Source organism: Camelus bactrianus, chromosome 10 (assembly GCF_048773025.1).
Source record: "Camelus bactrianus isolate YW-2024 breed Bactrian camel chromosome 10, ASM4877302v1, whole genome shotgun sequence".
NCBI classification, from domain to species: Eukaryota; Metazoa; Chordata; class Mammalia; order Artiodactyla; family Camelidae; genus Camelus; species Camelus bactrianus.
The window spans coordinates 29377366-29402761 of record NC_133548.1 but is presented as its reverse complement, the minus strand read 5'-3'; the positions used below and the strand labels follow the sequence as shown (position 1 = coordinate 29402761).

At 42.4% G+C, this 25396-nt stretch overlaps 1 long non-coding RNA gene across 2 annotated transcripts in view; it reads left to right on the top strand.

Annotated features, from left to right (window-relative positions):
* Positions 1-211: 211 nt before the first annotated feature.
* LOC123619576 (uncharacterized) overlaps positions 212-25396 on the top strand; it is a 68233-nt gene continuing 43048 nt past the window's right edge. Inside the window, exons 1-2 of one of the 2 annotated variants that reach the window (XR_006728225.2) lie at positions 212-668; positions 19156-19256. This is a non-coding gene — a long non-coding RNA (uncharacterized LOC123619576). The remainder of the gene's footprint in view (positions 669-19155; positions 19257-25396) is intronic. The other variant, XR_006728224.2, reaches the window with a different exon arrangement.

Here is a 25396-nt window from a genome sequence, read left to right as displayed (position 1 = left end):
AGAGATTGTAGCAGAAGCAGGGACACCAGAGGAGGCCACTGCGTTGGTCCAGGCAAGAGACAATGGAGGCTTGGGCTGGAGCGGTAGAAATGGAGACAGAGAGGAGTGAGCAAACCAGGGTGGAATCTTAGCAGGGAGTATGTTCACAGCCCCCAGAAGAGCTCAGTCAGAGCTGGAACAACCACTCCTCAAGGGGCTGTGGAAGGAATTCAGAATCTCTGAAAGCCGCTTTTAACTCTGTGACTCTACAAAAGGCGGAGAAGAAATTCAAGAAGAGACACCAGCATGTGAATAAAGCCCCTGGTGGGTTCGAGACATGGTTCCCATTGATTTTACATGCACAGGCCCTCTTTTTCTGAAAATTTTAGCAGTGAAAGGCACTAGGTTGGCCCAAATTCCTCCAAAGAGTTAATTGCTGGCCTGACCCCAGGGCGGTCAGAATAAAACGGGAGCATGTGGAAGGCATCGGGCTCACAGTGTGGACATGAGCAGCACTAATGGGAGCACTGCATTGCCAGGCACCACCCCATAACTCTACAAATTAGCCAGAGCCTCTGGAATCCCAGTTTTGCAGCTGCTGCACAGATGTGCGCTGAGCACTGGGATGGGAGCAGAGAAAGGAAGCTGGAGCCTAAAGAAGTTTTATCCAAATCAAACCAGGACTCTAGGTAAGTAAGGAAATGACCACCATTCCTGTCTTGACTGTGTAACCTGGAAGATCTTTCCAAAATGCAAATGCGATCATGCCCTCATTCTCATCCCCAAACTTAAGCCCTTTAACATTTTTAACATTGCTTTTAGGATGAAGACCAAAATCCCTAGCATGGTCTTTTAGGAAGAGGAGCATATGTCCTGGTTTACCCAGAATAGTTGGGATTCATGCCGTTTTGGGTCATTATCAATAGCCCCTTACTTTACTTTCACAGGTGTTTCCGTTTGGGCAATAAATCATGTGATCACCCTACCTATAAGGTCCCATGTAGTCTTTACATGGCTGGTTTTTCCATCCTCATTTCCGGCCACGCTCTGAGCGGCAGTCACACTGGACTTCTTTCTGTTCCTCCAACTCCCCGGCATCTCTCCTGCTACAGGGGCCCCACATAAGCTCTCCTCTCTAGCTGGAAAACCCTTGCACTTCCCTCCCCTTCACCAAAACCCTGCTCCTCCTCCTTCAGATCCTCCCCAACCAGGAGAGGTCTCCTTTAGACTGTCCCTTACCTTCAACGTATGTTCCTCTCCACGGCACTTATCACAGTGGGTTTTGTTTGGTTTTGCTTACATTCATCTGGGTGATTCTTTGATTAACGTTCAACTGTCTCTCCCTTTGGAATCGGGTCAGTGACCGTGTGGTTTTTGCCATTGAAAGTCGAATGCCAAGCAGATTTTGACTGACTGAATTAATAAATAAGTTAATGTACAAATTACTGATTACTTACTGGCTACTCTCGCCCAAACAAAATAAAACAAAACAAATAAACAAAAAGTGTGTACTAATACACTAAGGAAATGGTAAGAGGTGACGATTGATTTCTTATTTCTCTATTTTTATTTTTTTAAGTTGAAGTATCGTCGATCTACAATGTCGTGTTAGTTTCTGGTGTACAGCAAAGTGACTCACTTAGGTTGCTTCCACATCTTGGCTGTTGTAAACAGGGATGCTGTGAACATTGGGGTGCATGTATGTTTCTGAATAAGCGTTTCCTCCAGATATATGCCCCGGACTGGCATTACTGGATTATACGGTAGCTCTATCTTTAGTTTTTCAAGGAACCTCCATACTGTTTTCCATGGCTGAACCAATTTACATTCCCAAAAGGTAACATGATTAAGATCCTTGTGATATATTCATTGGCCTGTGATTTTGTGTGTGTGTGTGTGTGTGTGTGTGTGTATTCCAAATAAGTATTGACTTCCATAGTGATCACCTCTTAAAGGCTAGTTGTCCCAAAGGTATAGCTGATAATTCAATGAATTTCTAAAATTCCTCTTTGGCGCTTGCCTGAAAAGTCTTCATATGTTTTATTAAATCTCCTCAATAATGGCAAAACAACAGCCTATGGAGGGAGGTTTTGATTTCTGGAAAAGCCAGCTGACATTTTGTACCAAGTCTGATAAATGAGCCTGGAAACCAAGTCGGACAGGGGTGTTTAGGTCAAAAATGAGGTAAAACTTAACTGGGGCCAAATCTCTCATATGTCTCCAAAACTGACTCTGAATTAGGTAATTCCAAACACTCTCTGAGCCCTGGCAGCAAATGCGGAGGAAGGAAATAAGCCTCCGATGAGCCTGTTTGAAAGAGGAGCGTGGTTTGGTTATTTGAAAACATTTGCGGAAAATCAACCTTCACAAACAAATTGCTCAGAATAACAATCCCACCTCCCAACTGGGTGGTGCTTTGGAGCTTGTAAAGTGCTTTCCTCAAACTGATCGAGAAACGTCCTTTTCAACAAGTACACACTCTAAGAGATTTTGCTATTTTCATTTTGAAGAGCAAGGCAAATGGGGCCGAGGAGGTGGGGACGTGGAATCGGAGCTCTCCTAGGGTCATGAGTCATGAAGGCTTTAATGAAATCGAACACCTCCCGGGACTAAGCATGACTGGAAAAATAAATACCAGCTCCCCGAGACAGCATCACAGGGTGTTCCAGCCAAGTGTAGGCATCCCCCCGAGCCCACCTGTTTGTGCTTCCTCAGCCCAGATCTGCCGGGGCCTGCCCCACGACTGACAAACATCACTGGGCTCTGAAATTCCATTAGCACCACCAGAATGTTCGCCCCGTAGCTTCTGAGTGGGCAGAAAGAGAAAAAGTATTTTCTGAGCCCCACCTGAAGTTGACAGGAGCCAAGTGCAAGGAGGAGCCGCAGAGCCTAGAGCACTCGATCATGTGATCGGCTTTAGGGTTCTTCCAACGCATCAGGAGGAATCTAGAACAAATATGCCTGTTGAGCCTGTGTCTTGAGGGCCCTCTGTCTTACCACTCTGAACCATCTGGTGTCAAATTGAGTTTCCATTTCAGGATTTCAATGCCATTTTCTCTGGGAAGTGGGTATTCACCTGGGACTGTCCCAGGAAATCCAGGACTTGCCACCCTTCTTGTAACAGAGGCACCCTCCATGGATGAGCTCCAAGTCATTCCATGTTTCCCAGAGAAGGAGAACAAGTAGAACGCTGCCCATTTCTGAGCCAACTGAAACCAACCACCATGCCCTCAGGCTGGTGTCTGACAACACACAGCAGGTCCTGAAACCACAAACCACATCCCCCACCATGCTCTGACAAACAAGAAGGGGCCTGATATTTATCAGGACAGCCAGACATTTGCCTCCATGACTAAACATCCTTTGTCCAGAGTCCCAGGGAAAGCCACCAGCTCTCCACGTAGGCTTTCAAACCCCCACATCTCCATACCTCCCCCACCCCAAGCCCGTCTATTTTCCAAGTGAGTGGAGTGCCTTCCGTGACCATGCTGTTGGATGGCATCTGTGGATAACTGGGTTTAGGGACTTGGTGACAGATTTTCAAAGGTTTGCTTAGGAAGATGATCGATGATGGAGCAGTGCCTCTCATACCTGGATGTTCGTAGGAATCACATAGGGTTTTGTTAAAATGCAGATTATATTTCAGTGAGTCTGGGGCAGGGCCTGAGACACTGCCTTCTAACAGGCTCCCAGGTGATGCCGAGGCAGCCAGCCGATGGGCCACATGGCGCCTGCAGCATCTGTTGTAAAGGCTTGATGATACCTTGGGTGTCTTTAGTGCTGACGTGAGGGAAAGCACGCCAATGAACTCTGTACCCACAAGGCAACACGGTGGAAGGAGAGAGAGGAAGAATAAAGGAGAAATCCAGGGGGATAGATGTGAGACAGGAAGGAAGCAGGCAGGGCACGGACATTCAAAGAATGACACAGCCATTAACACCAACACGGAGGAAAATTCAACTCCCAGTAGGCCTTGAGGCCCAAGCTGGTGGGAGATTTGACTTCCAGGAGACCTTGAGCTTCATTATACACTCGTTATAACATATTAGCATAGGAAATGTCACCCCCACAGGCGCCATGACAGTTCCTAGGCTGCCTATAAAAGGTTGAAGAGTGGGCGGTGGCCCAGTTCCTGGGAAATCGCTGCTCCTTCCCCAGAATAGTTGGAATAATCCTCCCACTTGTTAGCACATGAGGTTACCAAGCCCATAAACACTAACAGCCTCCCACCTGGAGGCCCCTGTCCCTGCTGAGAGGGAGGGATCGCACTGTGTCTATGGCGAGTGTAACTCCCTTTACTTTAAACGGAGCGCCCAAACCCCACACCTCATGGCCTTTCTCTTGCCTTCTAAAACAGCCTGCACTGTCTATGGAGGATGTGTCTCTCTGGATAAATCTACCTTTACTCAGCTGTGGCTCACACTTGAATTTTTTCCTGTGTGAAGCCAAGGACCCACATTTGGCGGGACTCATCCCAGGGACTAAACCGAGACCTGGGACACGGCCATCCTCTTGCCCCACATTTTTCCCTTATCAAATTGAGAGGAAAGTGGGAGAGGCAAAAAAGAAGGAAGAAAGGAAAGAGGGAAACATAAGAGAGAGAAAAAAGAAGAGAATAAAAATACACAAAATTAAGTAGAGAAGAAGAAATAACTGAGAGTTAAGTGGGCTCCTCTGGCGTACGCGGAAGCAGCAGCCCCATCCCCACTGCCTGCAGCAGCAGCAGTCCCCTGCAGTAGAAATCTCACACTCCGATGTTCACCGTTGTCGGCCAATGGCGCACAGACCTATAGCACAGTGTCCTCTAGTCCAGTGACTTTCCAACTTTCTGATCATCCCTCCCCTGAGAAATACATTTTACACTGTGACCCATCACACACACACACATGCACTCATTCTACAAATGTCTTACAGAAATGGTATTTCCTATTCAATTCAATGTTCTACTCTAACCTACTCATCCTTCAGTTGATCAAATTGTAGTCTGAAAGGGGGAGACACTAGCCTAAGGTCTTAGGGCTGGTTGTGAGCAAGGGGGAGACAGGAACCCAGAGCTCCAGGCTCACTCTCCATCTACTTCACAGCCACTGTGCCTTGACTGGGTGAACTTGACGATGCAGACTCCACAAATGGACTTAAAGGCAAGTTGCCAAGCTGAGATTTGGGCTATGTGTTAGGATAAGATCTTTTTTTTTTTTTTTTTGTATTAATAGTTTCTCCCCCTTTATTTTAGGTTTCATTATCCCCAGCCCTCGACACTTAAGTAATAGTAATCTCCATGATCCTTGTCTTTGAGAAGGAATGAGATAGTGCAGAAAAGTAGAAAATTTTAAGTCTCTTCTTAGCTTTAGTTTTGAAGTCTTTAAGCCAGTAAGGGAAGATTTAGAGTTTAGCCAGAAAGAATAACTGTATCTGAAGAGAGATCTCCCAACCCCCAGCCACAAGGCATGAGAAAGATATCCCCAGGTGAGGGCAAAGTGAAGTGGAGGGATGGGAGACAAGAAAGAGTTACTGATACAGGAAGTGTCCTGTGGAAGGGTCTGCTACCTCCTAATACCACCACACTGAGGGACAGGGATTAGAACTGCAACATACGGATTTGGGCAGAGGGAACATTCAGCCCACAATACCACTTAACAAATCATTCCAAAACTTAGTGCATCAAAACGTTTCTTGTTAACTCTCTTGGTTCTGTGGGTTGCCTGGGACCAGCAGGGTAGTCCTCACTTGGGGGTCTCTCATGCAGCTGTGGTCGTGTGTCAGCTGGATGTCCAAGATGGCTGATGGTCACATGCTGACAGCTCACAACAGCGCTCAGCTGGGAGCTCAGCTGGAGCTGTCAACCAAAGTGCTTACCCGGAGCTTTTCCATGTGACTGGGGCTTCTCGCTGCACGGCAGCTGGATTCCAAGACAGACTGACCCAAGGGCAAGCATTCCAAAAGGCCCAGGTGACAGTGATGTGACCTCTATATTACCCGTACATTGGTAATTAGATACAGAATCTTGATGAGACTCCGCTCCTTTCTTTTGGCAAGACTATTTCCTGGGTGGTGGTGTGTACTTCCAGCAGAAGGGACGGTTTACCTGGTTGTTTGTCTTTTTGTAATAACAGCCCTTGATCATCAAACACCTAGATGAAGTCATTCATCGGGAGTTCAAATTTGCATATTTCAAAGACCATTCTGGCTATCGTACAAATTATCTTGAAAAAGGAATAAATGCCACAGTTATGTGCAGTGTCATGAGAATGGCAATCAAAATCAAGTCACAATTATATAAAGATTTATTGGGTACTTCATCCTGGTTTGGTCATTTCAATAGTCTAAAAATAAATGAGTTCATAGGAGAGAAAAGGAGTAAATTGTTCTGGCATACTTTTTCACTGATATTGTTCAATTATTTAAAAAAGATCCTCATTAAAAAAATTTTAGGGGGGAGGGTGTAGCTCAGTGGTAGAGTGCATGCTTACCATGCACAAGTTCCTGGTGTCAATGGTTCAATTCCCAGTGTCTCCATTAAAATAAAACCAATAATAAAATAAACCTAATTACCTACCCCCCCACAAAAAATTTTTTTAATTTTAAATAAAACATCAGCCCTTAAATGTTAACAAAAAATTTATTTACCCCACAACCAGGATGCATAATTAGTCTTAAATATTAAGTTTCCTTAAATGATTCCTTTTTCTTCCCTTTCTCCTCTTTTTTCTTTTCTTTCTCCACTTCCTACCTCCCTCATCCCCCATCTTGCTTTCTCAATTTTTTCTATTTCAGGTAAGGAGATATCAAACTTTTTAAAAAGTAAAGGCAGCAAATCACAAATGGAACAAAATTATAAACGTTGTGATGAAAGATGCTTTTATCCAGAAGTTTCCTGAACTGAGGGGTATGTGCCCTGCTCTGGTAGCCATGGGCAGACCTCTTCCCGGAAGGTCAGGTTGCATTTCAGCAATAAATCAAACCCTATGTGCATCACCGAGAGGAGACAGAGCAGCGGCGAGGAGAGAACACAGGAGCTGGAGCCTGATAAACATGGACCAGATAGGGCCCCAGCGCCACCACACACAGTGTCATACCCATGACAGTTCAAAGAGGAGAGATTCTTCTCCGGCTTTCATGAGCCTCACAATCACCTGTGGGTTTTGTTAGAATGCAGAATCCGATGCCGGGGTCTTGGAGTGGGATCTGAGATTCTGCGTTCCTGATGAGCTCCTAAGTGGTACCTAAGCTCCTAGACTGTGCGTCCCTTGGACAGGAGAGACTCTAGAATCCACGGAAGTCCCTGTTTCTGCCCTGAAAGAATCCCATCCTTTGTAAGTTTTTCCTCTGTGGGACAGGATTCTCACCATTGGATCACAAGCACATCAAATGACATTGTCACTGCCTGAATGATTCCTACTAGTTAAAAACGCTTCCCACATAACTTTGTAATAAATGGTATCACTTACTCCTGGACCACAGGGTATTTACATAACTTACTCCCAGTAATGCTGCATGTGAAAAAAGAGACCCGGCACTGCCCTGTGCAAGGAGAAGACAGCAGGAGGGTTTGGAAGCCCCCCAAGAAACAATACTCTTGTCTCTGCCTAAGAGAAGCCAAGATTTTACCACAGGGCTGAAGTCTGGGTGGCCCTTTGGGTTTCCAGTCTGCATCAGAGGCATACAAAAAATGACTTTATGATAATTAGTCTCCGCAACATGCTTCCAATGGACGCATTATTTGATCCATGTTATAGGTGGAGAAACTATAGACGTGGGGAAGTTATTTCTCCCAGCCAAGGCCACCCAAAGTGTCAGGGATGAAAATGAGTTCAAGAACCAAAAACCATGGGTAATCCGTCCTCAACATAAGCCATGAGACATTTTCTACGAGGAATGTTCAGGAATTCGTTCAAAAGTCTGTATTAAAAGTGAAGGGCAGAAAAGCATAAAAGAGCTCGAGATAAAATTTTTTGTTATTTGTTATAATGTGTTGTGTTTTGTACGTATTCTTCACCACAGAGGGTTTTCACAATCACCTTTTCTTGAATTATGCCCGTGTGACTCAAACCAGTAATTTAATCTCTCTGTGCCTCCGTCTCCTCACCTGTGAAAAATTGGGATAGAAATTAGGATAATCACTTCCTCTCCGGTGAAAAACTGGGATCTCACCAAGAATGAAATGAGATCACGCCCGTAAGGAATGTTAGCAGAATCTGGCATGTTGATTGGTATCATGTAAGTGTTGGGTTATTCCTACGCAGATGGTGTGACACATTTCCTCAGTGATAATGCAAGTTTGTCCTTGGTGGGAGCCACGGGGATCATTGCATCCGTTTTCTATGATGCTGGAGTGGCGCTGAGCTCAGAGTAGGCTTAAAAAAACAATTTCCTGTCTGAATCCCAAGGGAAAAGGGATTCTCTCTCTCTCTCTCTCTCTCTCTCTCTCTCTCTCTCTCTCTCTCTCTCTCTCTCTCTCTCTGTGAATCGGTTCCCTTCCCAAGTTTCGTACTGTGCAGACATACCGCTCTAACTTTCCCAGAATAAGTGAGATGCCCAGTTTTCCAGAATATTTTTTAAGTTATAATTTCCTTATTTTTATAATCTTCCAAATGAGTTCACATACATCAGCTCATTTAAACCTTACAGCAATTCTATGAAGCAGGCAAAAATCTTAATGTGTCCATTTTTTAGGGATGGGGAAACTGAGACATACTGAAGTAGTTCCCTCTAGGTCATACTGATCAACAGTAATAATAGTTACTACTGCTAACACTTTTAAAGAATCAACATTAGGTTAAACACATGAAAAGGCTGATATTCAACCATTATAATAGTAAGTTCATATTGTCCAACCAAAATGCTAAGTGTATGTGTCATTTAATCCTCATATCAACCCTATAAGGTAAGAACAAATCCCCATTTGATCAAGGGGAATGAATATTTGGAGGTAAAGACATTTGCCTAAGGTCAAACAGTGGCGTCAGGATTCCCACCCAGGCCAAAATGACTCAAAGCCCAAACAATGAACGACTCTCCCAGACGGCCTAGGAAATGACAGAAATTGCACTGCCACCCGGATCTCTGACTATCGATGCAACGTTTTTGGTACTAAAAACACTACGTGTTTATGCTCACTCTCTGTAACAAGCACAGAGGGGAGAAAAGATCCTCCCCATATTGAAAACGAGAACACAGAGGCTCAGAACATTTTCACTGCTTGGTCAAAGTCACCACCTCTTCTACTATATGGCGCCTCCAGGCTGATAAAATCTGGCCCTGAGGTGTCTGCTGTCAGTTTAGCCCCCCAGTAGTGATCTTAATCATGCCTTATGCAGAGCCAGCGCCGACTTCCTAGACACACACTCTGCAAAGGGATCCAAGCAGCAACCAAAGCAAGTCTCAGCAATGGGCCCATCTCCGTCTCGTCCCATTAACAACAATCAGCGGTTACTGAGGCTAACATGGAAAAGGGTTCATCAAAAGAGGTCCTCCACTCTCCCGAGTGTTTAGCTTTCGTCTCAATGGGTAACTCTAAATGGGGACAGCTGAGCATCACTGCAGTCCGGCTGGGGAACAAGGATGAGGCTCTGGACAGCCTTGCGGAGTGGGACAGTCCGCCATCTCCGCCATCACTCACATTCGCCATCTGCAGGGTCAGAGCCCTGATGCTGGGCGTCAACGAGGAGGGATGCACTGCCTCCCACTGGGTCCAGTCACCGCCAGTTCAGAAGACTTCATCTTGACGAACTTCGCTTACTTTCAAAAATATGCTTTTTTGATTCCTGCAAGCCAAACCCATGGAAAAATAACGGAAACCAAATGCCAGGGAAATGGCGCCAAGGCAAACACATATGAGCCCTGAAATAACAGGAGATACTGTGGTCGCGTCTGACCTTCTGAACTGTGCTATGGGTTGAAGCAAAAACAGCCCTTGCTGCTGCTTCAGGGGTGCGGGGTAATACTAGTTTATTTGTAATGCGGAAGAGCTTGGGTTTAGGGAGATCGCGTTTTGAAACTCGGCCTCCACCATGGGGCCAGAAATAATATCATTTTGAGGAATTAATTCTTTTTTAAAGACCACCCTTCACCTCCGTAATCAACATAAGCCCAGAATCTCCTGATTTTTATCTGTCAAATGATGACTAAGGCTCCCAGAGCTTCTTTTACAAATGTTTTTCTTCTGATTATACCAATATTTTGGTGCAGCCTATCTTAGAAGCAAGAATGCAAGTTCACTTGTTTATTTCAGCAGCCTGCAAGAGATAAACACGGAAGGGCCCAGGTGGGAAGGTAAAATGATCACTCAAGGTCAAAAGTGAACACAGAGGACATTCCTGGTTTCCACCCTGACCAGTCCAGGCCCCCAGGAGTAAGGCAGTCTCAGACCTGCTGGGGGGGCTGCCAACAGTCACAGACCTAGCCGTGTTCTGGGCGCACAAAACAAGTCACCGGGAGGAATTTACTCCATGTTAACATTACCAAGAAAAGACCACAAGCTACAGAGCTCATGCAAATAGAGCCTGGTTCCCATGGAAGAGATTAAAACAACTGCCAAGTTTGCCCCAGAATGAAATAGTCATTTTCATATTGTTTTTCAGATCGTATTTTCTTCCTTGAGTTACAGTATTTGCATATGTAGAAGATTTGTGTCTCAAAGAGAAAAAAAATGCATGGTAAAGTTAGCCTTCTCCTAATTATGGTGGGAAAATACCCTGTAAAAGAAATAATAATACAAATACCTTGTAGGGCTTACCATGTGTCAGGTTCACAGGGAAGCTTAACTATTTTTCAGGTATTAATACATTTAATCCTCACAACAAGTGATTGCTATTAGTGTCCAGAAAGTTTATTTTTATTTTAATGGAGTCAGATTTATCAATGTTTTCATCTGTTCTTTCTCTTGTTTGGGAATTTTTGAAAAATCAAAACATCATTTAAGAAGGAAAAAAAAATCCCCAAAATCATAAAAATATTTCTCCTCAATTTTCTTCTACAATGTTCCAATGTTCATATTTAGGTTTATAACTTATCAGAAATTTATTTTGAATGAAGATGTGAGGTAGGAATCAAATATATTTCTTTTTCCAAATGGAGAACCAGTTTTCCAAGTATCACTGATTCCCGGTACCACCATCCTTTCCACACCAGTAACGTCTCATTCCTCATATGTCAAGTTTATATCTCTGTGTGGGTGGGCTTCTGGGCTCTGTTCTGTCTGTTCCCATCGTGACCCCACATGATCTTAATGACTACAGCTTTATTGTAAGTGTCTATCTCATAGAACAATTCCAACAAGCCTCCCCACCCATCTTGTCTATTCTTTTTGATACTGAACTCTGCCCTTTTATATCAATTTTAGCATCACTTGATTAAGTTCCAGGAAAAACTCTATTGAGGATTTTGCTGTAATTTGCAAGTTAATTTGAGGGAAATGGTATCTTCTTGATACTGAGGCATTACATCAATGAACATGGTCTCTTTCTCCATTCCTGTAGCCTTTTTTCCCCCATTGACAGAAGGAGTCTTTGTCTTGTTCCTGATTTTAAAGAAAAAGATTTTAAAATTTCATCCTTAAAAATGTTTGCTATAGGTTTTTAGTAGACACCCTTATTAAGTGAGCAAAATTCCTTCTATTACTATTTTCCTGAGTTGGAAAAAGAGTTTTTAATCATGAATAGATATTAAATTTTATCAAGCACTATTGAGAAAGTCACATGGTTTTTCTCCTTTCATCTTTTTAATGTCAACCTATCTTTGCATTCCTATGATAAATCCAACTTTATTTTAATACATTGATTAATTTTCTAGTATTTTGCTTATTTAGGCACATATGTTTATAAACATGGCTGGTTTATAATCTTCCTTTCCTCTGCTCTCTTTGTCTGAGTTGGGAAGTGTTCCCTTTTCTTCTTTTCTTCTATTCTTTGATAAAATTGTCATCAGCAGGCAATTATCCGTTCCTCAAATGATTAGCCAAACTCATCTGGTCTTACAGAGGGTTGGAGATAAACTTTCAGCAACTGATTCCGTTTCTTTAGTGGTGAAGTTCATACTCCTGTTTGATAAGTCATATTTTTCTAGGGCATTGATCTTTGCTGTCTTTTCAGATCTATGGGCATAATATCTTCTTTTTTATCTTTATGACGTCTGTAGTTATGACTCCTTTTTCATTTCTAATAGTCTTTGTGAATGCTGTCCTTCTGTTTGAGTTTTGCTAAATTAGCTTTTATTTCAAAGCATCAATTGGAGTGGACACCGCACTCCACTCAGATTCTCTAGGGTCCTTTCACCCCTCTTCCAGATTCAGGGTGGTTTTGCATCCAATGGCCAGCACCTAAAGCTCTTCTTCAGAGTACAGTCCTCACGCTACTGAAGCCACTTTGCCCACCTATGCAGAGCAACCACAATGGGAAGTCACATCCACTCCAGTTAACCTGTGGCCAGTAACTGACAGCTGTGGGAAAATGGGACCCACCTCCCCCTGCCACCGCCAACCAATAGGAACAGCTCTGAAGTGTAATTCATACTTCAGGAGCCCACTGTGGGATCAGGCTGAAGCTATCATCTGTGGGACCTGGCCCAAGACTAAACCTTTGCTTAGCTGCTTTTTTTCTGACCAGCTTTCACTGCCCCTCACATGCTTCTCTAGGTGTATTTCTGTAATAGATCAAGAGCACACTCATCTTCATCTTAGAGTTTGCTTTTGAGAGAACACAACAAGACAGCTGTTTTCTCTTTTTCAGTTCTCTGTATTGTGTTTTGTTTTCTGTGACTTTCATTAACACATTTCATCTTTTTATTTTCTTTTTTCCATTATTTTTGGAAGAACTTATTTTCTTGAATAGATGGTTAGCTCCTTAATTGTTAGTCCCATTTTTCTAATATAATCATTTAAAGCTGTAAATTTTATGCTAAGTACTGCTTTAGTGACATCCCACAAGTTTTCATGTGTTACATTTTCATTATTTTTCAGGTATAAATATTTCCTTATGTTCATGAATATTTCCTCTGCATGATAATCATTAGTCTGGTCACTGACATGTCCAAAAGGTCTTCTCTTTTGCCAGAGTCAGCTATGGCAGTAGATGTACTTTGCCAACATAAGTGGAAGTGATGTGTGTCTTAAGGAAAACTTTAAGAGCCACATATTCTTCCCTCCACCACTGCAACTGGTCCTATGCCAGGTGGCGAAAGCTCCATCTGCTTGGGTCTCAGAGAGAGAGAAATGGGCAACAGAGCTCCCAGCTGACTTACGCTGGAAATGTACCTTAAATGGGAAGGTAACCTCCATTGTTTTAAGCTCTTGAGATATTTTAAGTCCGTGCATTCTTGCAGCATAATTTACACTAATCTGACTGTTGGATCTACCATAGTCTGCAGAAGTCTTTTTCTTTCTTTCTTTCTTTCTCGTTTTCAAATGGATAGAGTAATTCCAAGTGTTATTTTCTCTTCAAGTTTATACTTTATTGGCGAGTGGGCAGAAACTATACCCTATACATTACTGAGTCTTTGGCATTTGATGAGATTTCCTTTGTGGGCTAGCAAGTAATCAGTGGTTGGGTCACATATGTGTAGACTAGCTAAAGATAGCTAATTGGGTTGTTCAAAAGCTTCCATATCTTCACTAATTTTTGACCTTTTAATCTATCAATTACTAAGAGAGATGCTTTTAAAATCCTACTACCTATAGATTTTCACATTTTTCCTTCTAAATCAATTGATTTCTGCATTAAAGATATTTGAGGCCATATTGTTAAGTATATACAAGGGGGTGAATTGTTTATATTCGATTCTGAAGTGAATGTCTTCATCCCTAATAATGCACTTTGTCTTAAAATCTATTTGTCAGAGTGGTTGCTTCTGCCAAGGGCTCTGAAGTGATCACTGCCTGGAAGACCACTGGTTTGAGGTCACTTTTTATAATGATTTCTCAGCTGGGCAGGTGTGGCAGGCAGGTGCAGGATCATAAACATGGATAAATTCAAGTTCTAAACCCAGATGAGAGGGGCTTCTCTTCCTTGTCATCGTTCCGTACTGAGGGTAGGTTTTTTTTTTTTAGTCACCCTTTAGTGGAGGTATAACTCTTGACAGTTCCAGCTTTAGGAAGGAGAGCCAGTTCCAACTCACCCACCACAGCCTCATCTCCCATCCCTAGATGTAGCTGCAGCATCAACCCACGATCTTTCTCCTTTGGTTTTCCACCTTTTTTTTTGGTCCCTAACTTTTTTTGGGGGGGGCCCTAAGGAATTTATTTACATTAGGAGGATTTTAGGTCATCTAGTACCAGCAGAACTAGAAGTTGTCTTGATTATACTTTATAACTGCACGTCACTAACACTTCTGCCTTTCTAGGACATGCTCCTGTCCTTTGAAGGACAGACTCTTTATTCTTCCTACTCCAAACAAGAGGATGATCAACATCATCACGTCCTAATTTTTTTTCCTTCTCTTTGTTTCATGTTTTCCCTGTCCCTCTAGTTTTCCTTGGAGGCAAAAATCAGGGGCAAGAGATTCCGGGAGCTCAGAAGTGGAATCAGTGAAAGAACACTGCTGATGACACTAACAGAATTAATAATGAACTGACATTTATTAGCATTTACATAAGCCGGGGCCTGAGCAAACACTTTACACATGTTCTCTCATTGGAACCTGGACACCCTATGAGGAACTGGACCGCAGAGTGCTAAGCCACCTGCTCAGGTACACACAGCCAGGAAGTGGTAGAGATGCCAACCTCAGGCATTCAAAGCCAGAGCCTGCAATGGCCTGCAGTCTCCCGTGAACATTCCAATGTGAATGTTGAAATTCTTCTTCTTTATTTAATATCCCCTTTACTTCCCTCCCCTGACACAGTATCTACTTGGCCTTTTCATCTCTTCTCTGGTTAGACTGGCAAGGGAATATTATGTGAATAAGATGTCTGGCAGTAACTCCTGGCTATGCTGCAGGACCCGGCTCAGGTGACACCTCCTCCAGGAGGCTTTCATGGTTGCCTGCAGGGGGACCCATGCCCCTCTCAGGGTTCCTGTAAGCATACTGAACCACAGTTATTTCATTCTGTGAATCTCTCCTACTGGCCTATGAGCTTCCTGAGAGTAGAGACAGTCTCCCATTCCTTTTTGTATCTCAAGCACATAGCACAGGTCTGGGCACATAGGAGACATTTGGTAAAACATTTGATGAATGAATGAATGAATGATTAGAAATCATCTTTCATGGAGATCAGAGCCTCAGCTAAATATATTTCCAAGGATGTGGATGTTTCTTTATTATTCTAAAAAAAGTACTAACTTTACTTGTGTTCTGAACACATGCAACGATCTCTCTAGAGGTACATCTTTTTCTGATTTATATGTGAAGTCGCTTTCAAAATTGCTAAGGTGTCACAGGACAAGCAGGGATGCACCTAGGGTCCTGTGACCTTACTCAGCTCAGCATTGTCCTGGGCCTGGGGAGGTCTGCTGCCTCACGGCTTCAGTCCAACTACGTGTCTTCCATCCAGTTTGAGGAACATTCTGTTTTGCCCTGTGCCCAAGTGTCCCTCTCCCCCGTTGTGACAGCATGCTGACCAGATGTTGCTTCCTCTGTGGGTGGCCACTCTGGGAAGCCCTGCGAATTTTTGCAAACTGATCCATTTATCCTGGAAGCAGCATTTTGGCATCTTTTTATTCTCCTCACCCCAGGATGCAACTTTGTGCGGATGCCCTTTTAAAAAATTGTAACAAATCCAGGCAGAGGTATAAATCCACCTGACCATGGCTGGCCCTGTAGGCAACTCTGTTTCCCGCTCATTAAAGGCGATAAACCATCTTGCTTTCTTAGAAATAGCATCGAGATGTCTCAGTCACCCGACTCCTATTAAACCATGCATGCTTCATGCTCCAAAGCCTGACTGGAAACGTTCCTCTTCTGAAAAAAGGAAAACCACATACACTCAGGAACACAGTTCTTTTTAATTGACCCCAGATGGGACGTGTTAGTACCCCTCCTCTCACGCCATAATAATTCCTTGTAATTAAATAACAAATATGTATTATATATACCAGAAGCATTTCTCAGCGTAGAAAAGTGAGGTGAGAACTGAGAAGCTATGGATGAGCAAAGTGGTAATTTTTTCATACTTAGATGAAGTAGAAAGGTTACACTCAAGGTGCACACAGCGGGGCTTTGAGGAAACTCACTGATCTCAGGCTTCTGCTCTGTCGGTGGGTCAGAGAGAAGGAAGTTGCATGGTTAAGAGCATCGGCCTCAGTTAGACAGGCTTTGGTTTGAACCCCATCTCTGTAACGCGGTAGCTGTGTGATGCTAGGCAAATTGCCTAACCACTCTGAACTTCAGTTTGCTCCTCAGTAAAATGAAACTAATTCTTCCTACATAGACGGTTGTTATGAAGATTAAATGAGAAGTTATGATGCCAAGGCAGGCAGATAAAGCAAGAGCTATCTTGTTAAGAGTGCCAAATCCATCAACAGCCAGGGCCATGTTGGATAAAGCCGGCTGCTGAGACACTCAGACAGAGAACAGGTAAGTTTCCATAAGGGAAAAGGGCAAGAAAGAGGCAATGAATGGCCCCAGGCATAGAACAATACAGCAAAGGGGAAACCTTGGCAATCAGGTCACCCATGGAACATAAAATTAAAAGGGGAGAATGGTGCTGAAAGCTGGGGAGTGGCGGTGGGGAGGATAGGAGAGAAGACTGGAGTCCAACTTCACCAGTTTGAAAATTCTGCTCTAGGTGAGAATTAAAGACAAGATGGATATTTTGGAAACTGGAGCCATTTCTAAGATTCCTATTGAATGATCTGATTGTGTAAAAATTCATGAGTCATCATGAATCCTCATCCTGCATTTCATTTTAGGCTTAAGTCAGGCTGCATTTGAGGAAGAAATGCAGGAAGTCGTAAGTCCCTGTGATAAAGTGGGCTCAAGTCCCTGCCAGCGGTGACTGCGCGGCTTCCCGCAGCCCACGCCGATGCTGGCAGCCCAGCTCTGGATTCGCCCCCAGTTTACTCCTCAGGGCAGGCGTTGGAAGCTAGCCTACTGCATGGAGCCGCCAAGGGCACAGAGAACCCTCAAGTCCTGGGCCTGAACAAGCCAGTGGCCCAACAATATGCACTGTGTTCATATTCTATTCAAAACGAAGCAATTATCCCCAGTGAGTAAAACTGGGCTAGTGGGCAAAAGCCTCTGGGAGACGACTTGACCCAGTATCAGGAAAGGCTTCCTCACAGTCAGAAGTGACCAAAGGATAGACTATAATGCAGTAAGATCTGGGAGGAGGGTATAGCTCAGTGGTGGAGCTGGTGCTTAGCATGCACGAAGTCCTGGGTTCAATCCCCAGGACCTCCATTTAAATAAGTAAACAAACAAACCTAATTACCTCTCCTCTCCTAAAAAAGTAGTAAGATCACCATCACCAAATGTGTTTCAGGCAGAGGCTGGCTTGTAGAAATTCAGATTTTAAAGAGGAAATTGGACTTGATGAATTGAAAGTTCCTTTCTAATTTCCCAGCCCCTCAAAATAGAAGGCATGACCTCCAATTATAACAAACTTACCCTTAAAAAAAATTTACCCTTTAACCAAGAAAACAGAAATTGTGAAAATTATAGCAGATCCAAAGCAATACATAATAAGTCAAATTAAAGGTCTAAAAACTCGGAACAGCAATTCCAGCTTTCCTGAGAAAGTTCAAGACAAACCTGAAATTCCTTCACACCTGAAGAAAATTCAGTAATTAGCATAAGCAGTATTTAGGCTGGGTTCCTGGTAGTGAGGATGAAAATGAAGTACACAGATGATTTAGAGCCAGAGAATTTGGTACACAAACTCCCAGGCAGATTCCTATTTAAATATAGTACAGAGCATGATGCTTGCCAATAAAAAATAATAATAACCTCAAATAAACAGTTGCTTCGCCATGCCATGAGAAAAATCAGATCTTGGGCTCTATTTCCTGTGTTTGTGCACACAATGAATCCGTGCTCTGTATTTCGCTTTGCAAGAAATGAGAATTCAAAGTCATGGCTTTCCAAACTTCATTGTTAATTCAGAAGATAGAATATGTGATCTCGCGATTTCCCATAGGCTTTGGAATCATTATTTATTCATTCTTCATTTCTGACAATGAGGATTAGAAAAGGCATCCTTCATCCTACTAAAATGCATTAGCTTGAAACAGGAACTAGAGATAAAAATTACCTAGAGCCTTGTTACTCAGTGTGGTCCACAGACCAGCAGCCCTGGTATCACCAGCTCCTCCCACCCTCACGCCCACCCTCAGATCTGCTGAATCGGGATTTGCATTGTAACGCGATCCCGGTGATTTGTGTGTACCTTAAAATCTGAGAAGCCCTAAACTAGGAAACAGTGATTCTGTTGCAACCTTCTGACCTTCACCATCTGAAAGCTTTAAGAGGAAACAGCAGCCTCGGGAAAATAAAAAGAGGAGAAAATTACTCCGATTGTAATCATTAATGGAATCACTGATCGAGCCGTTTGCATTGCATTGCATTTTAGCAAATTTTCAGTTGTTAACATGGTACAGCCATGCTTCAAATGGGCTGGCGGAGCCTCTGGCTTGTTCTGACCCAAATCAGCTGATTAGTCTCGGTTAGTTACTAGGCTTCAGGGGAAAGGATAGAAAAGCCTTCAACAAGGGCCTCTACAAGGAAAGGCAGCTGTTTCTCATAAAGTGCCATGAATGAGCCTAGCAGGGCTTCATCCTTTATAACCTGCAACCTTCCTGCCTCTGGCGGCAGAGAGAAGCCCCTTCCTGCTAGGGTGGCTCCTGAGACACCAAGAGCCGCTACAAGAGCTCGGATGTGCCAGCGGATGGGAGATTTTTGAGCCTCCAGGTATGAGAAATATACAAAACAAAAATAAAGTATTTCCTAGAATACTTCCTCAATTCAAAATGACCACTGATTGCAGAAACACCATAGATCTAACAGCAGTTTTTTAGAAGGGGTGCTCAACACTTCTCTGTGTGTAAGTCACAGATATGTCCCCCATGCTTAAAATGTAAAATTGAGGAAGACAGGATTTGTGGGAATTGATCTTAGAACCCAGAAATTTTGGCAGACTGGTGCTTGACAATGTCATTGGCCAGGTTTGCTGATAGATATTCGTGATTAAGTCTTTACATCGCTCCCTGCAAATGCATACAAAAGTATGATGTTCAATGTTTTCTGCAGGCATCTATTTTGCTGCAGGACCGAAATAGACCCCAAAGAGCTACAAGGAAGAGAAATATCAAGATCCTACCTTCTCCAAAGAAATCTGGATTGAAAATCAGGTAAGTCTAAGAGTTTTGTGCTCCTGCAAAACTTTGCCTTTGGTGACCTGGGGCCTGAGTCTGATCACCTAATGAGCCACACTTCATGAAGAAAGACCATCGAATCATGGGTGTGTACGTATGTGGCAGGGGGAACTGGGTACTAGTCAGAAGCAGAGGTGGAAACTGCGGTCCTAAAAGGGGTCAAAAATTGTCCCCCAAACACATAGTGAGTCAGTGAAATTGTGGTTCCCTAATGTGCAAGGTCAGTGTCTTTCACGCGGCCATACATACCTCCTGCTTCATTCTAGATTTTTCTGGTGTAACAGTCAAGCTCTTTTAAGTAAGTGGGATTCCTCCACCTCTAGCGCCAGCCTGGGAGAAGCACACCAATTATGAAGCGCAGAGAGTGTCATCAGGAAATCCCAAGTAGAAGTTCTAAGCGCAGACCAAAGCCAGGCAGTGACCTTCCCATCCTGCCTGGGTACAAAATCCTCAAATAACTAAGGCCACGTGTCCCGGAATGCACAATGAATCATGCTTTGTCAAGGGAAAAATACTTTTTTCCTATGTCCTTCTGAAAAGTTGGTTACTACCTTTTTTTTTTTTTCAATTTTAAATACGAGGATTTTCCACAAACTAAATTTATCATAGAAAAAGTCAGAAGGAAGAATCCTATGCGTTAAGAGTGGAAAAAAGAAAAACTGTGTCACCAGAAATTGTGGTCATTTTTGCATTTGTAGACCTTTATCTGAATTTTACAAAAAGAAAGAAAAAGAAGGAAAAATTGAGGTGGGTATTTATAAAAGGCAGAAGCTTTTAGAAGAATTCCTCTTAGAGGCCTCAGGCTTTCAAGGAGATGCAGGGCGTGTTCTTCTTTCCCCTGAATCCTAAAGCTCCCTCTAGTGACCAAGAACACAACACCGACCACAGGTACACAGAGCAAACATTTTCTCAAGCCTCTCGCTCTTAGCTAGCACCTTGAAGTTTCTACCTCATTTTTCACGTACACCTGATCATTTAACACAACAGGTGTAGGAAGTAGGAAATAAAGTATTCTTATGCCCATTTTAATAGATAAGTAAACTGAGGCTCAGCTTGGGCCAAGACTTGTGCAATGTCACATAGCTGATAAAAAGGGACCTAAGAACTGGAGGCCAGGTCCCCTGTGTTGTTCTGTTGCACTGTCTCATGTTCTGTGACGATCGTGTAAACTTATCCTTGAGTATTCTCACCAAAAGGTGCATGGAAGCACTTTTCGAAGGATTTACAGTAAGTGATTCTTGGCTTTCAGGGATCCCTTTGAGAATCTGATGAGAGCTATGGGCCCAAACCTACACATTTTCCCCTACAGCATCAGGAAATCCATGGGCCACCCCGAAGGGTATCAAGTGACCCTGTAGAACTCCAAGGACCCCACATTAAGAAGCCATCAACATCTACTGGGTACCACCTTGAAACAGCAAGAACTCAAGGAATATGAACTTTGAAATGCCTTACTCTTACCTTTAATTATGCTGTTCTGCATGCTTATTCAGTTATCCTTTCAGCATTGTTCAGAGTATTTAAAAGGATTGAAAAAAATTAGTATATATTTGCTGCCGTTTGAGGAAAAGCCTGTGGATGTTGCCATCAGTGCATTCTAGCACTCCCACAGGCATGCCTGGGATTAGTGGCAAATGGGGATGTTTCTAGGAAAGTAGCAATTTGAAAGCATTTTTTCAAATATAAGAGCACACCACAGCCTCACCGGCTGGCTCTGTGGAGAGTCTAAAAAGGCATCATAGTGAATATGTGAAGAACTTTTCTCAGTGAACAAAAACCAGTATTGCCTCTAAATTCTTAGTTCATTTCATCTTGCCGTTTCCAGTGGCTTTAGAAAAGCCTGGATGAACAGTGATGGTTTGCTGGTTCATGTAAGTCTCTTCCACTTAAGCTCCATGAGGGTGGGGACCACTTCTCTATGGATCAGTCATATTCCCAGCATCCAGCTTGGCCCCCGGCACTAGTCCACACTCAACAGATGTTTGATGAATGACTCTGTGAATAGTCTTCACTGAGTCAGCTCCTCTGGAAAACTGCTCATTTTCCTCCTAATTAATCAGTGGCCTCTGGTTTCATGGGACATTCCCTGGAACTTGTCACACAGGCAACCTCAGGTTCCAGATACCTGGCTATTCCAGAGAACAGAGAAAGTTCTGTTTTCTACTCTGGGAGCCATACCCACAGTCTAGATTGGGTGATAAACAAGCCTAAGGAATGGTAACAGCTTCCCAATGGAGTCATCCTAGAAAGAGTAATAGAAGTTTAAAAGGGATGCTATTAAAATTTGAGTGAAAATGCGGTGCTCTAGGGAGTAGAGGAACATTCAGCCGTCAGGGCGAGTGAGAGTTCATCTGAGTTAGGAACGCCTTTGGACCATCTCACGCACCCTCTACTTAACACGACCTTCCATTTCTCTGAGCTTTTATCATGCAGCCTCTCTTGGCTTCTCACTGACCCTGCCTGCCTGTTGAGATGTCACCTCAAAAGGTATCTTCTCCAGGTTCCCTGGTCAGCAGCTCTCACCTATTTCCATAGCAGAGTTCCTACGTTTACAACTGAGCTCCGCTACAGTCTTTCATAATTATATATATTGTCCCCTCCTTTCCCACATGCAGTAAGCCCAAGAGCAGAAGGATTTGCTGGATTCAAGAATGGAGTAGGGCATACCTTAATTAAAAAATATATTAATGCTAAAAAAAAATGCCAACCATCATCTGACAACACAGGATTGCCACAAACCTTCAACTTGTAAAATTTACAATATCTATGAAATACAATAAAGCAAAGCACAACAAAACGAAGCAGGCCTGTACCAAGTTCACACAGTAAAAGATTCAATATTAAGATGACAATTGCCCTCCAAACTGAGCTATAGATTCAAAGCAATCTTAATCTGAACTCCGAGTATGTATTGTATAAACTGATTCTAAATTTTATACACATATGCAAAGGAACTAGAAGAAGAAAACAAAGTTGAAAAAGAAGAACAAAGTTGGAGGCTTTACATTAGCTAATTTAAGGACTCACTTTAAAGGTTTAGTCATCCAAACCGTGGTGCTGGAGGAGGGCTAGAGGCATATATAGCTCAATGGAACAGAACACAGTCCAGGAACGATTCACACTTATGTGGCAAGTTCATTTTCAACAAACTTGCCTGGGTGATTCGATGGGGAAAAGATGGTCTTTTCAACAAATGGTGCTAGAACAATTGGCTATCTCCACACAAATGCAAAGAAACAAATTTGATGCTTACCTCATACCATATACAAAAATTAACTCAAAACGTTTCATAGACCTAAATGTAAAAGCTAAAACTATAAAATTTCTTTAGAAAAAATGTAGAAAAGAAAAAGTGGATTAGGGGAAGAAAGAAAAGGGAGAGAATAAGAGAGCTGGCAGCAAAAGGAGGGCTCGGCTGGCATTGTTGGCTCTGAAAAGGGAAGGGGCCGCAGGCCAAGAAATACAGGGGACCTCTGAAGCTGAAAGGGTGGAGAAATAGATTCTGCCCTAGAGCTTTTGGTAAAGAAGTCAGCTCTGCCAACACCTTGATTTTAGCCCAGTGGGATCCATGTCAGGCTTCTGATGACCTCTAGAATTGCAGACTAATGAATTTGTGTTGTTTTAAACCAAAGGGGGAAAAAAGAATAGACTGTTTTACTTTCCAGTTTACGTTGCTTATCTTGATCCTGGTAAAGGCTATTTTTTCAGTGACAACTGGCAACATCCCCATGAAAACCTGGGGGCTTCTCAGTGAAGAATTCTGGTCTGAGCCACTGCTAAAAGCCGGGATTTCAGGTGGCTGGGAGCTTTTCACCCACAGTGCTCCTCTTTTCCCAAGTGTCCTATTGGATGTTTTATTTAAATCAAAGTTGCCCAAAGTTTTGAGCACCACCTTTGGGATTTTTGCCATAGCAAAGTAGCACCTGAGCTATTTACTAAATCTCTTTCTTCAAAGTAACTCAATTTTTAAGGACCACTTTTGCTTTATAAGTAATATCCATAAAATATTAAGTTTGATGTGCTACTTGGTTTTTCCTAATGTGCTTTGAAACAAAAACAAAATTATTAAAATGAAAAAAAAACCTTTTGCATTAAAATAAACTCCTAACCTATTAAAATTTCAAAAACAACTTTGCCTGCATACCCACAAAAACCACATTCAGGTGTCATCAGTGGGATGGCTCTGCCATTTTGTGAAATATTTTCCTAAACCTTTGCCATACCTACCCCTTCATTCCCAGCAGGCTCCCCCATCTTCTGCCTTCTTAAGGAGAGAGTCCACCAGGCTTCAATTCCGTCAAGCTTTTCCCTGTATCTTCCCACTCCATACGCACCCCTGAAAGCACACCTGCATCTGCTCTCATCCTTGCTTCTTCCTGCTCTGCTCTCAGAATATGAGCTGCCCTTCTTTCTACTCAAGAAATGTCTGCTCACTGGTGTGCTGAAGCCCATCCTGATGCATTGCCTCAGGGATCTTACTCCACCAGCTAATTCCCCTTTTGCTTGTACCAAATTATTTTAATTTGGGAAATATATCATGCACACAAAAACACATGAGCATATCTGCTCAGATTAAATAGTAAAATACAAGCACGTGTGTGCCCATCACTCAAGTTAATAGAGCTACCTTCAGACTTGCTCTGTGTCTCCATCGTATCGCTCTCCCACTCAAGAGTAAGCTCTGGTCTTTTTTTTTTTTTAAGATTTTAATGCCTATGTATGTAGACTTAAGCAACATATTATTTAGTTTTGCTTAGTTTTAAGTTCTATGTAAATAGAATCACATTGATGTATATTCTGTGGCTCACTTCTTTTATTCAATATTGTGTTTTGAAATTCACCCATTTTGGTGTGCTTAGCAATCGCTCTTTATTTTTGCTTCTGTTGTATATTTTATTTCATGACTAATCCACAAGTTTCCTTCATCTTCATTTGGGTAGAATATTCCATTACATAACTAATCCACAATTTATTTGTCATGTTACTGTTGTTAGATATCTGAGCTGTTTTTTAGCCTTTTGTTATTATAAGCAATACTATTTAGACATTTTTGAAAGCGTGTCCTCAATATAATCGCATATTAAGCATTTTTTTCAGGGCAGGGTGGCTTTCAAAAAATTTTAACACAATTCATAATAAGAAATACATTTTACAACACAACCCAAAATGATAAACAGAATATAAAACCTTACTACTAGCAATCCAAAAACATTACCAAAACAATCTATAACCTTACTATCAGCAAAGCATTCTGATTATTTCTATTTCTTTTCTGTTCTGTTTAATCCTATCATATTCTGCTCTAGATTTTCTGTTTGTTTGCTTGCTTGTTTGTACATTTTAAAAAAGACTGGTTCACCCACCAGTGTGATCTGACTCCAATCAAGAAAGATTAAAATTGCCTTATGACATATACCTAGGAGTGACACTGCTGGATTGCAAAGCATGTACGTGTTTTAACTTTCCAAGGTAATGGTAAGCCTTGCTCCAATGGCACTCTCTTAATTTATAGACCAACAGGACAAATAAGTTACATTGCTCCCTGGCCTTGCTAACTTGCTGACAAATGAACTTTTAAAATGTTTTTCAGTTGGTGGATATTCCATGATAGCTCATTGTGGTTTTAATTTGCATTTCCAAGGTTGCTAATAAGACAGAGCCTACTTTCATGGGCTAATGGACAATTTGTGTTTCCTCTTCCATGAAATGCCTGTTTATATATTTTGGCCGTTTTTCTATTGGAATACCTGCATCTCACATATTTGTAAAAGTCTCGTCTGTTTCTGAGGTGCTGATCATTTGTTGGAAATTAGTTACACATATCATCTCCCACTACATGGCCTGTCTTTTGACTTTCTTTAATGTGTTTTTTTGATGAACTGAAGTTATGTAATATAATTGAATTTATCAGTCTTTTCCTTTGTGATTTACATTTTTTAATTTAACATCCTTAACTTTTTATCTGTTTAATGTTCTTGTGTCAAGAAATTATATTAAACTACATAATCTTCTAAAATTCTATGCTTATGGTTCCACAAGTAAGTCTCTCATCCACTAAAAATTGATTTTCAGTACAGTACAAGGTAGGAAATCCATTTTGCTTTTTTTAACCTATA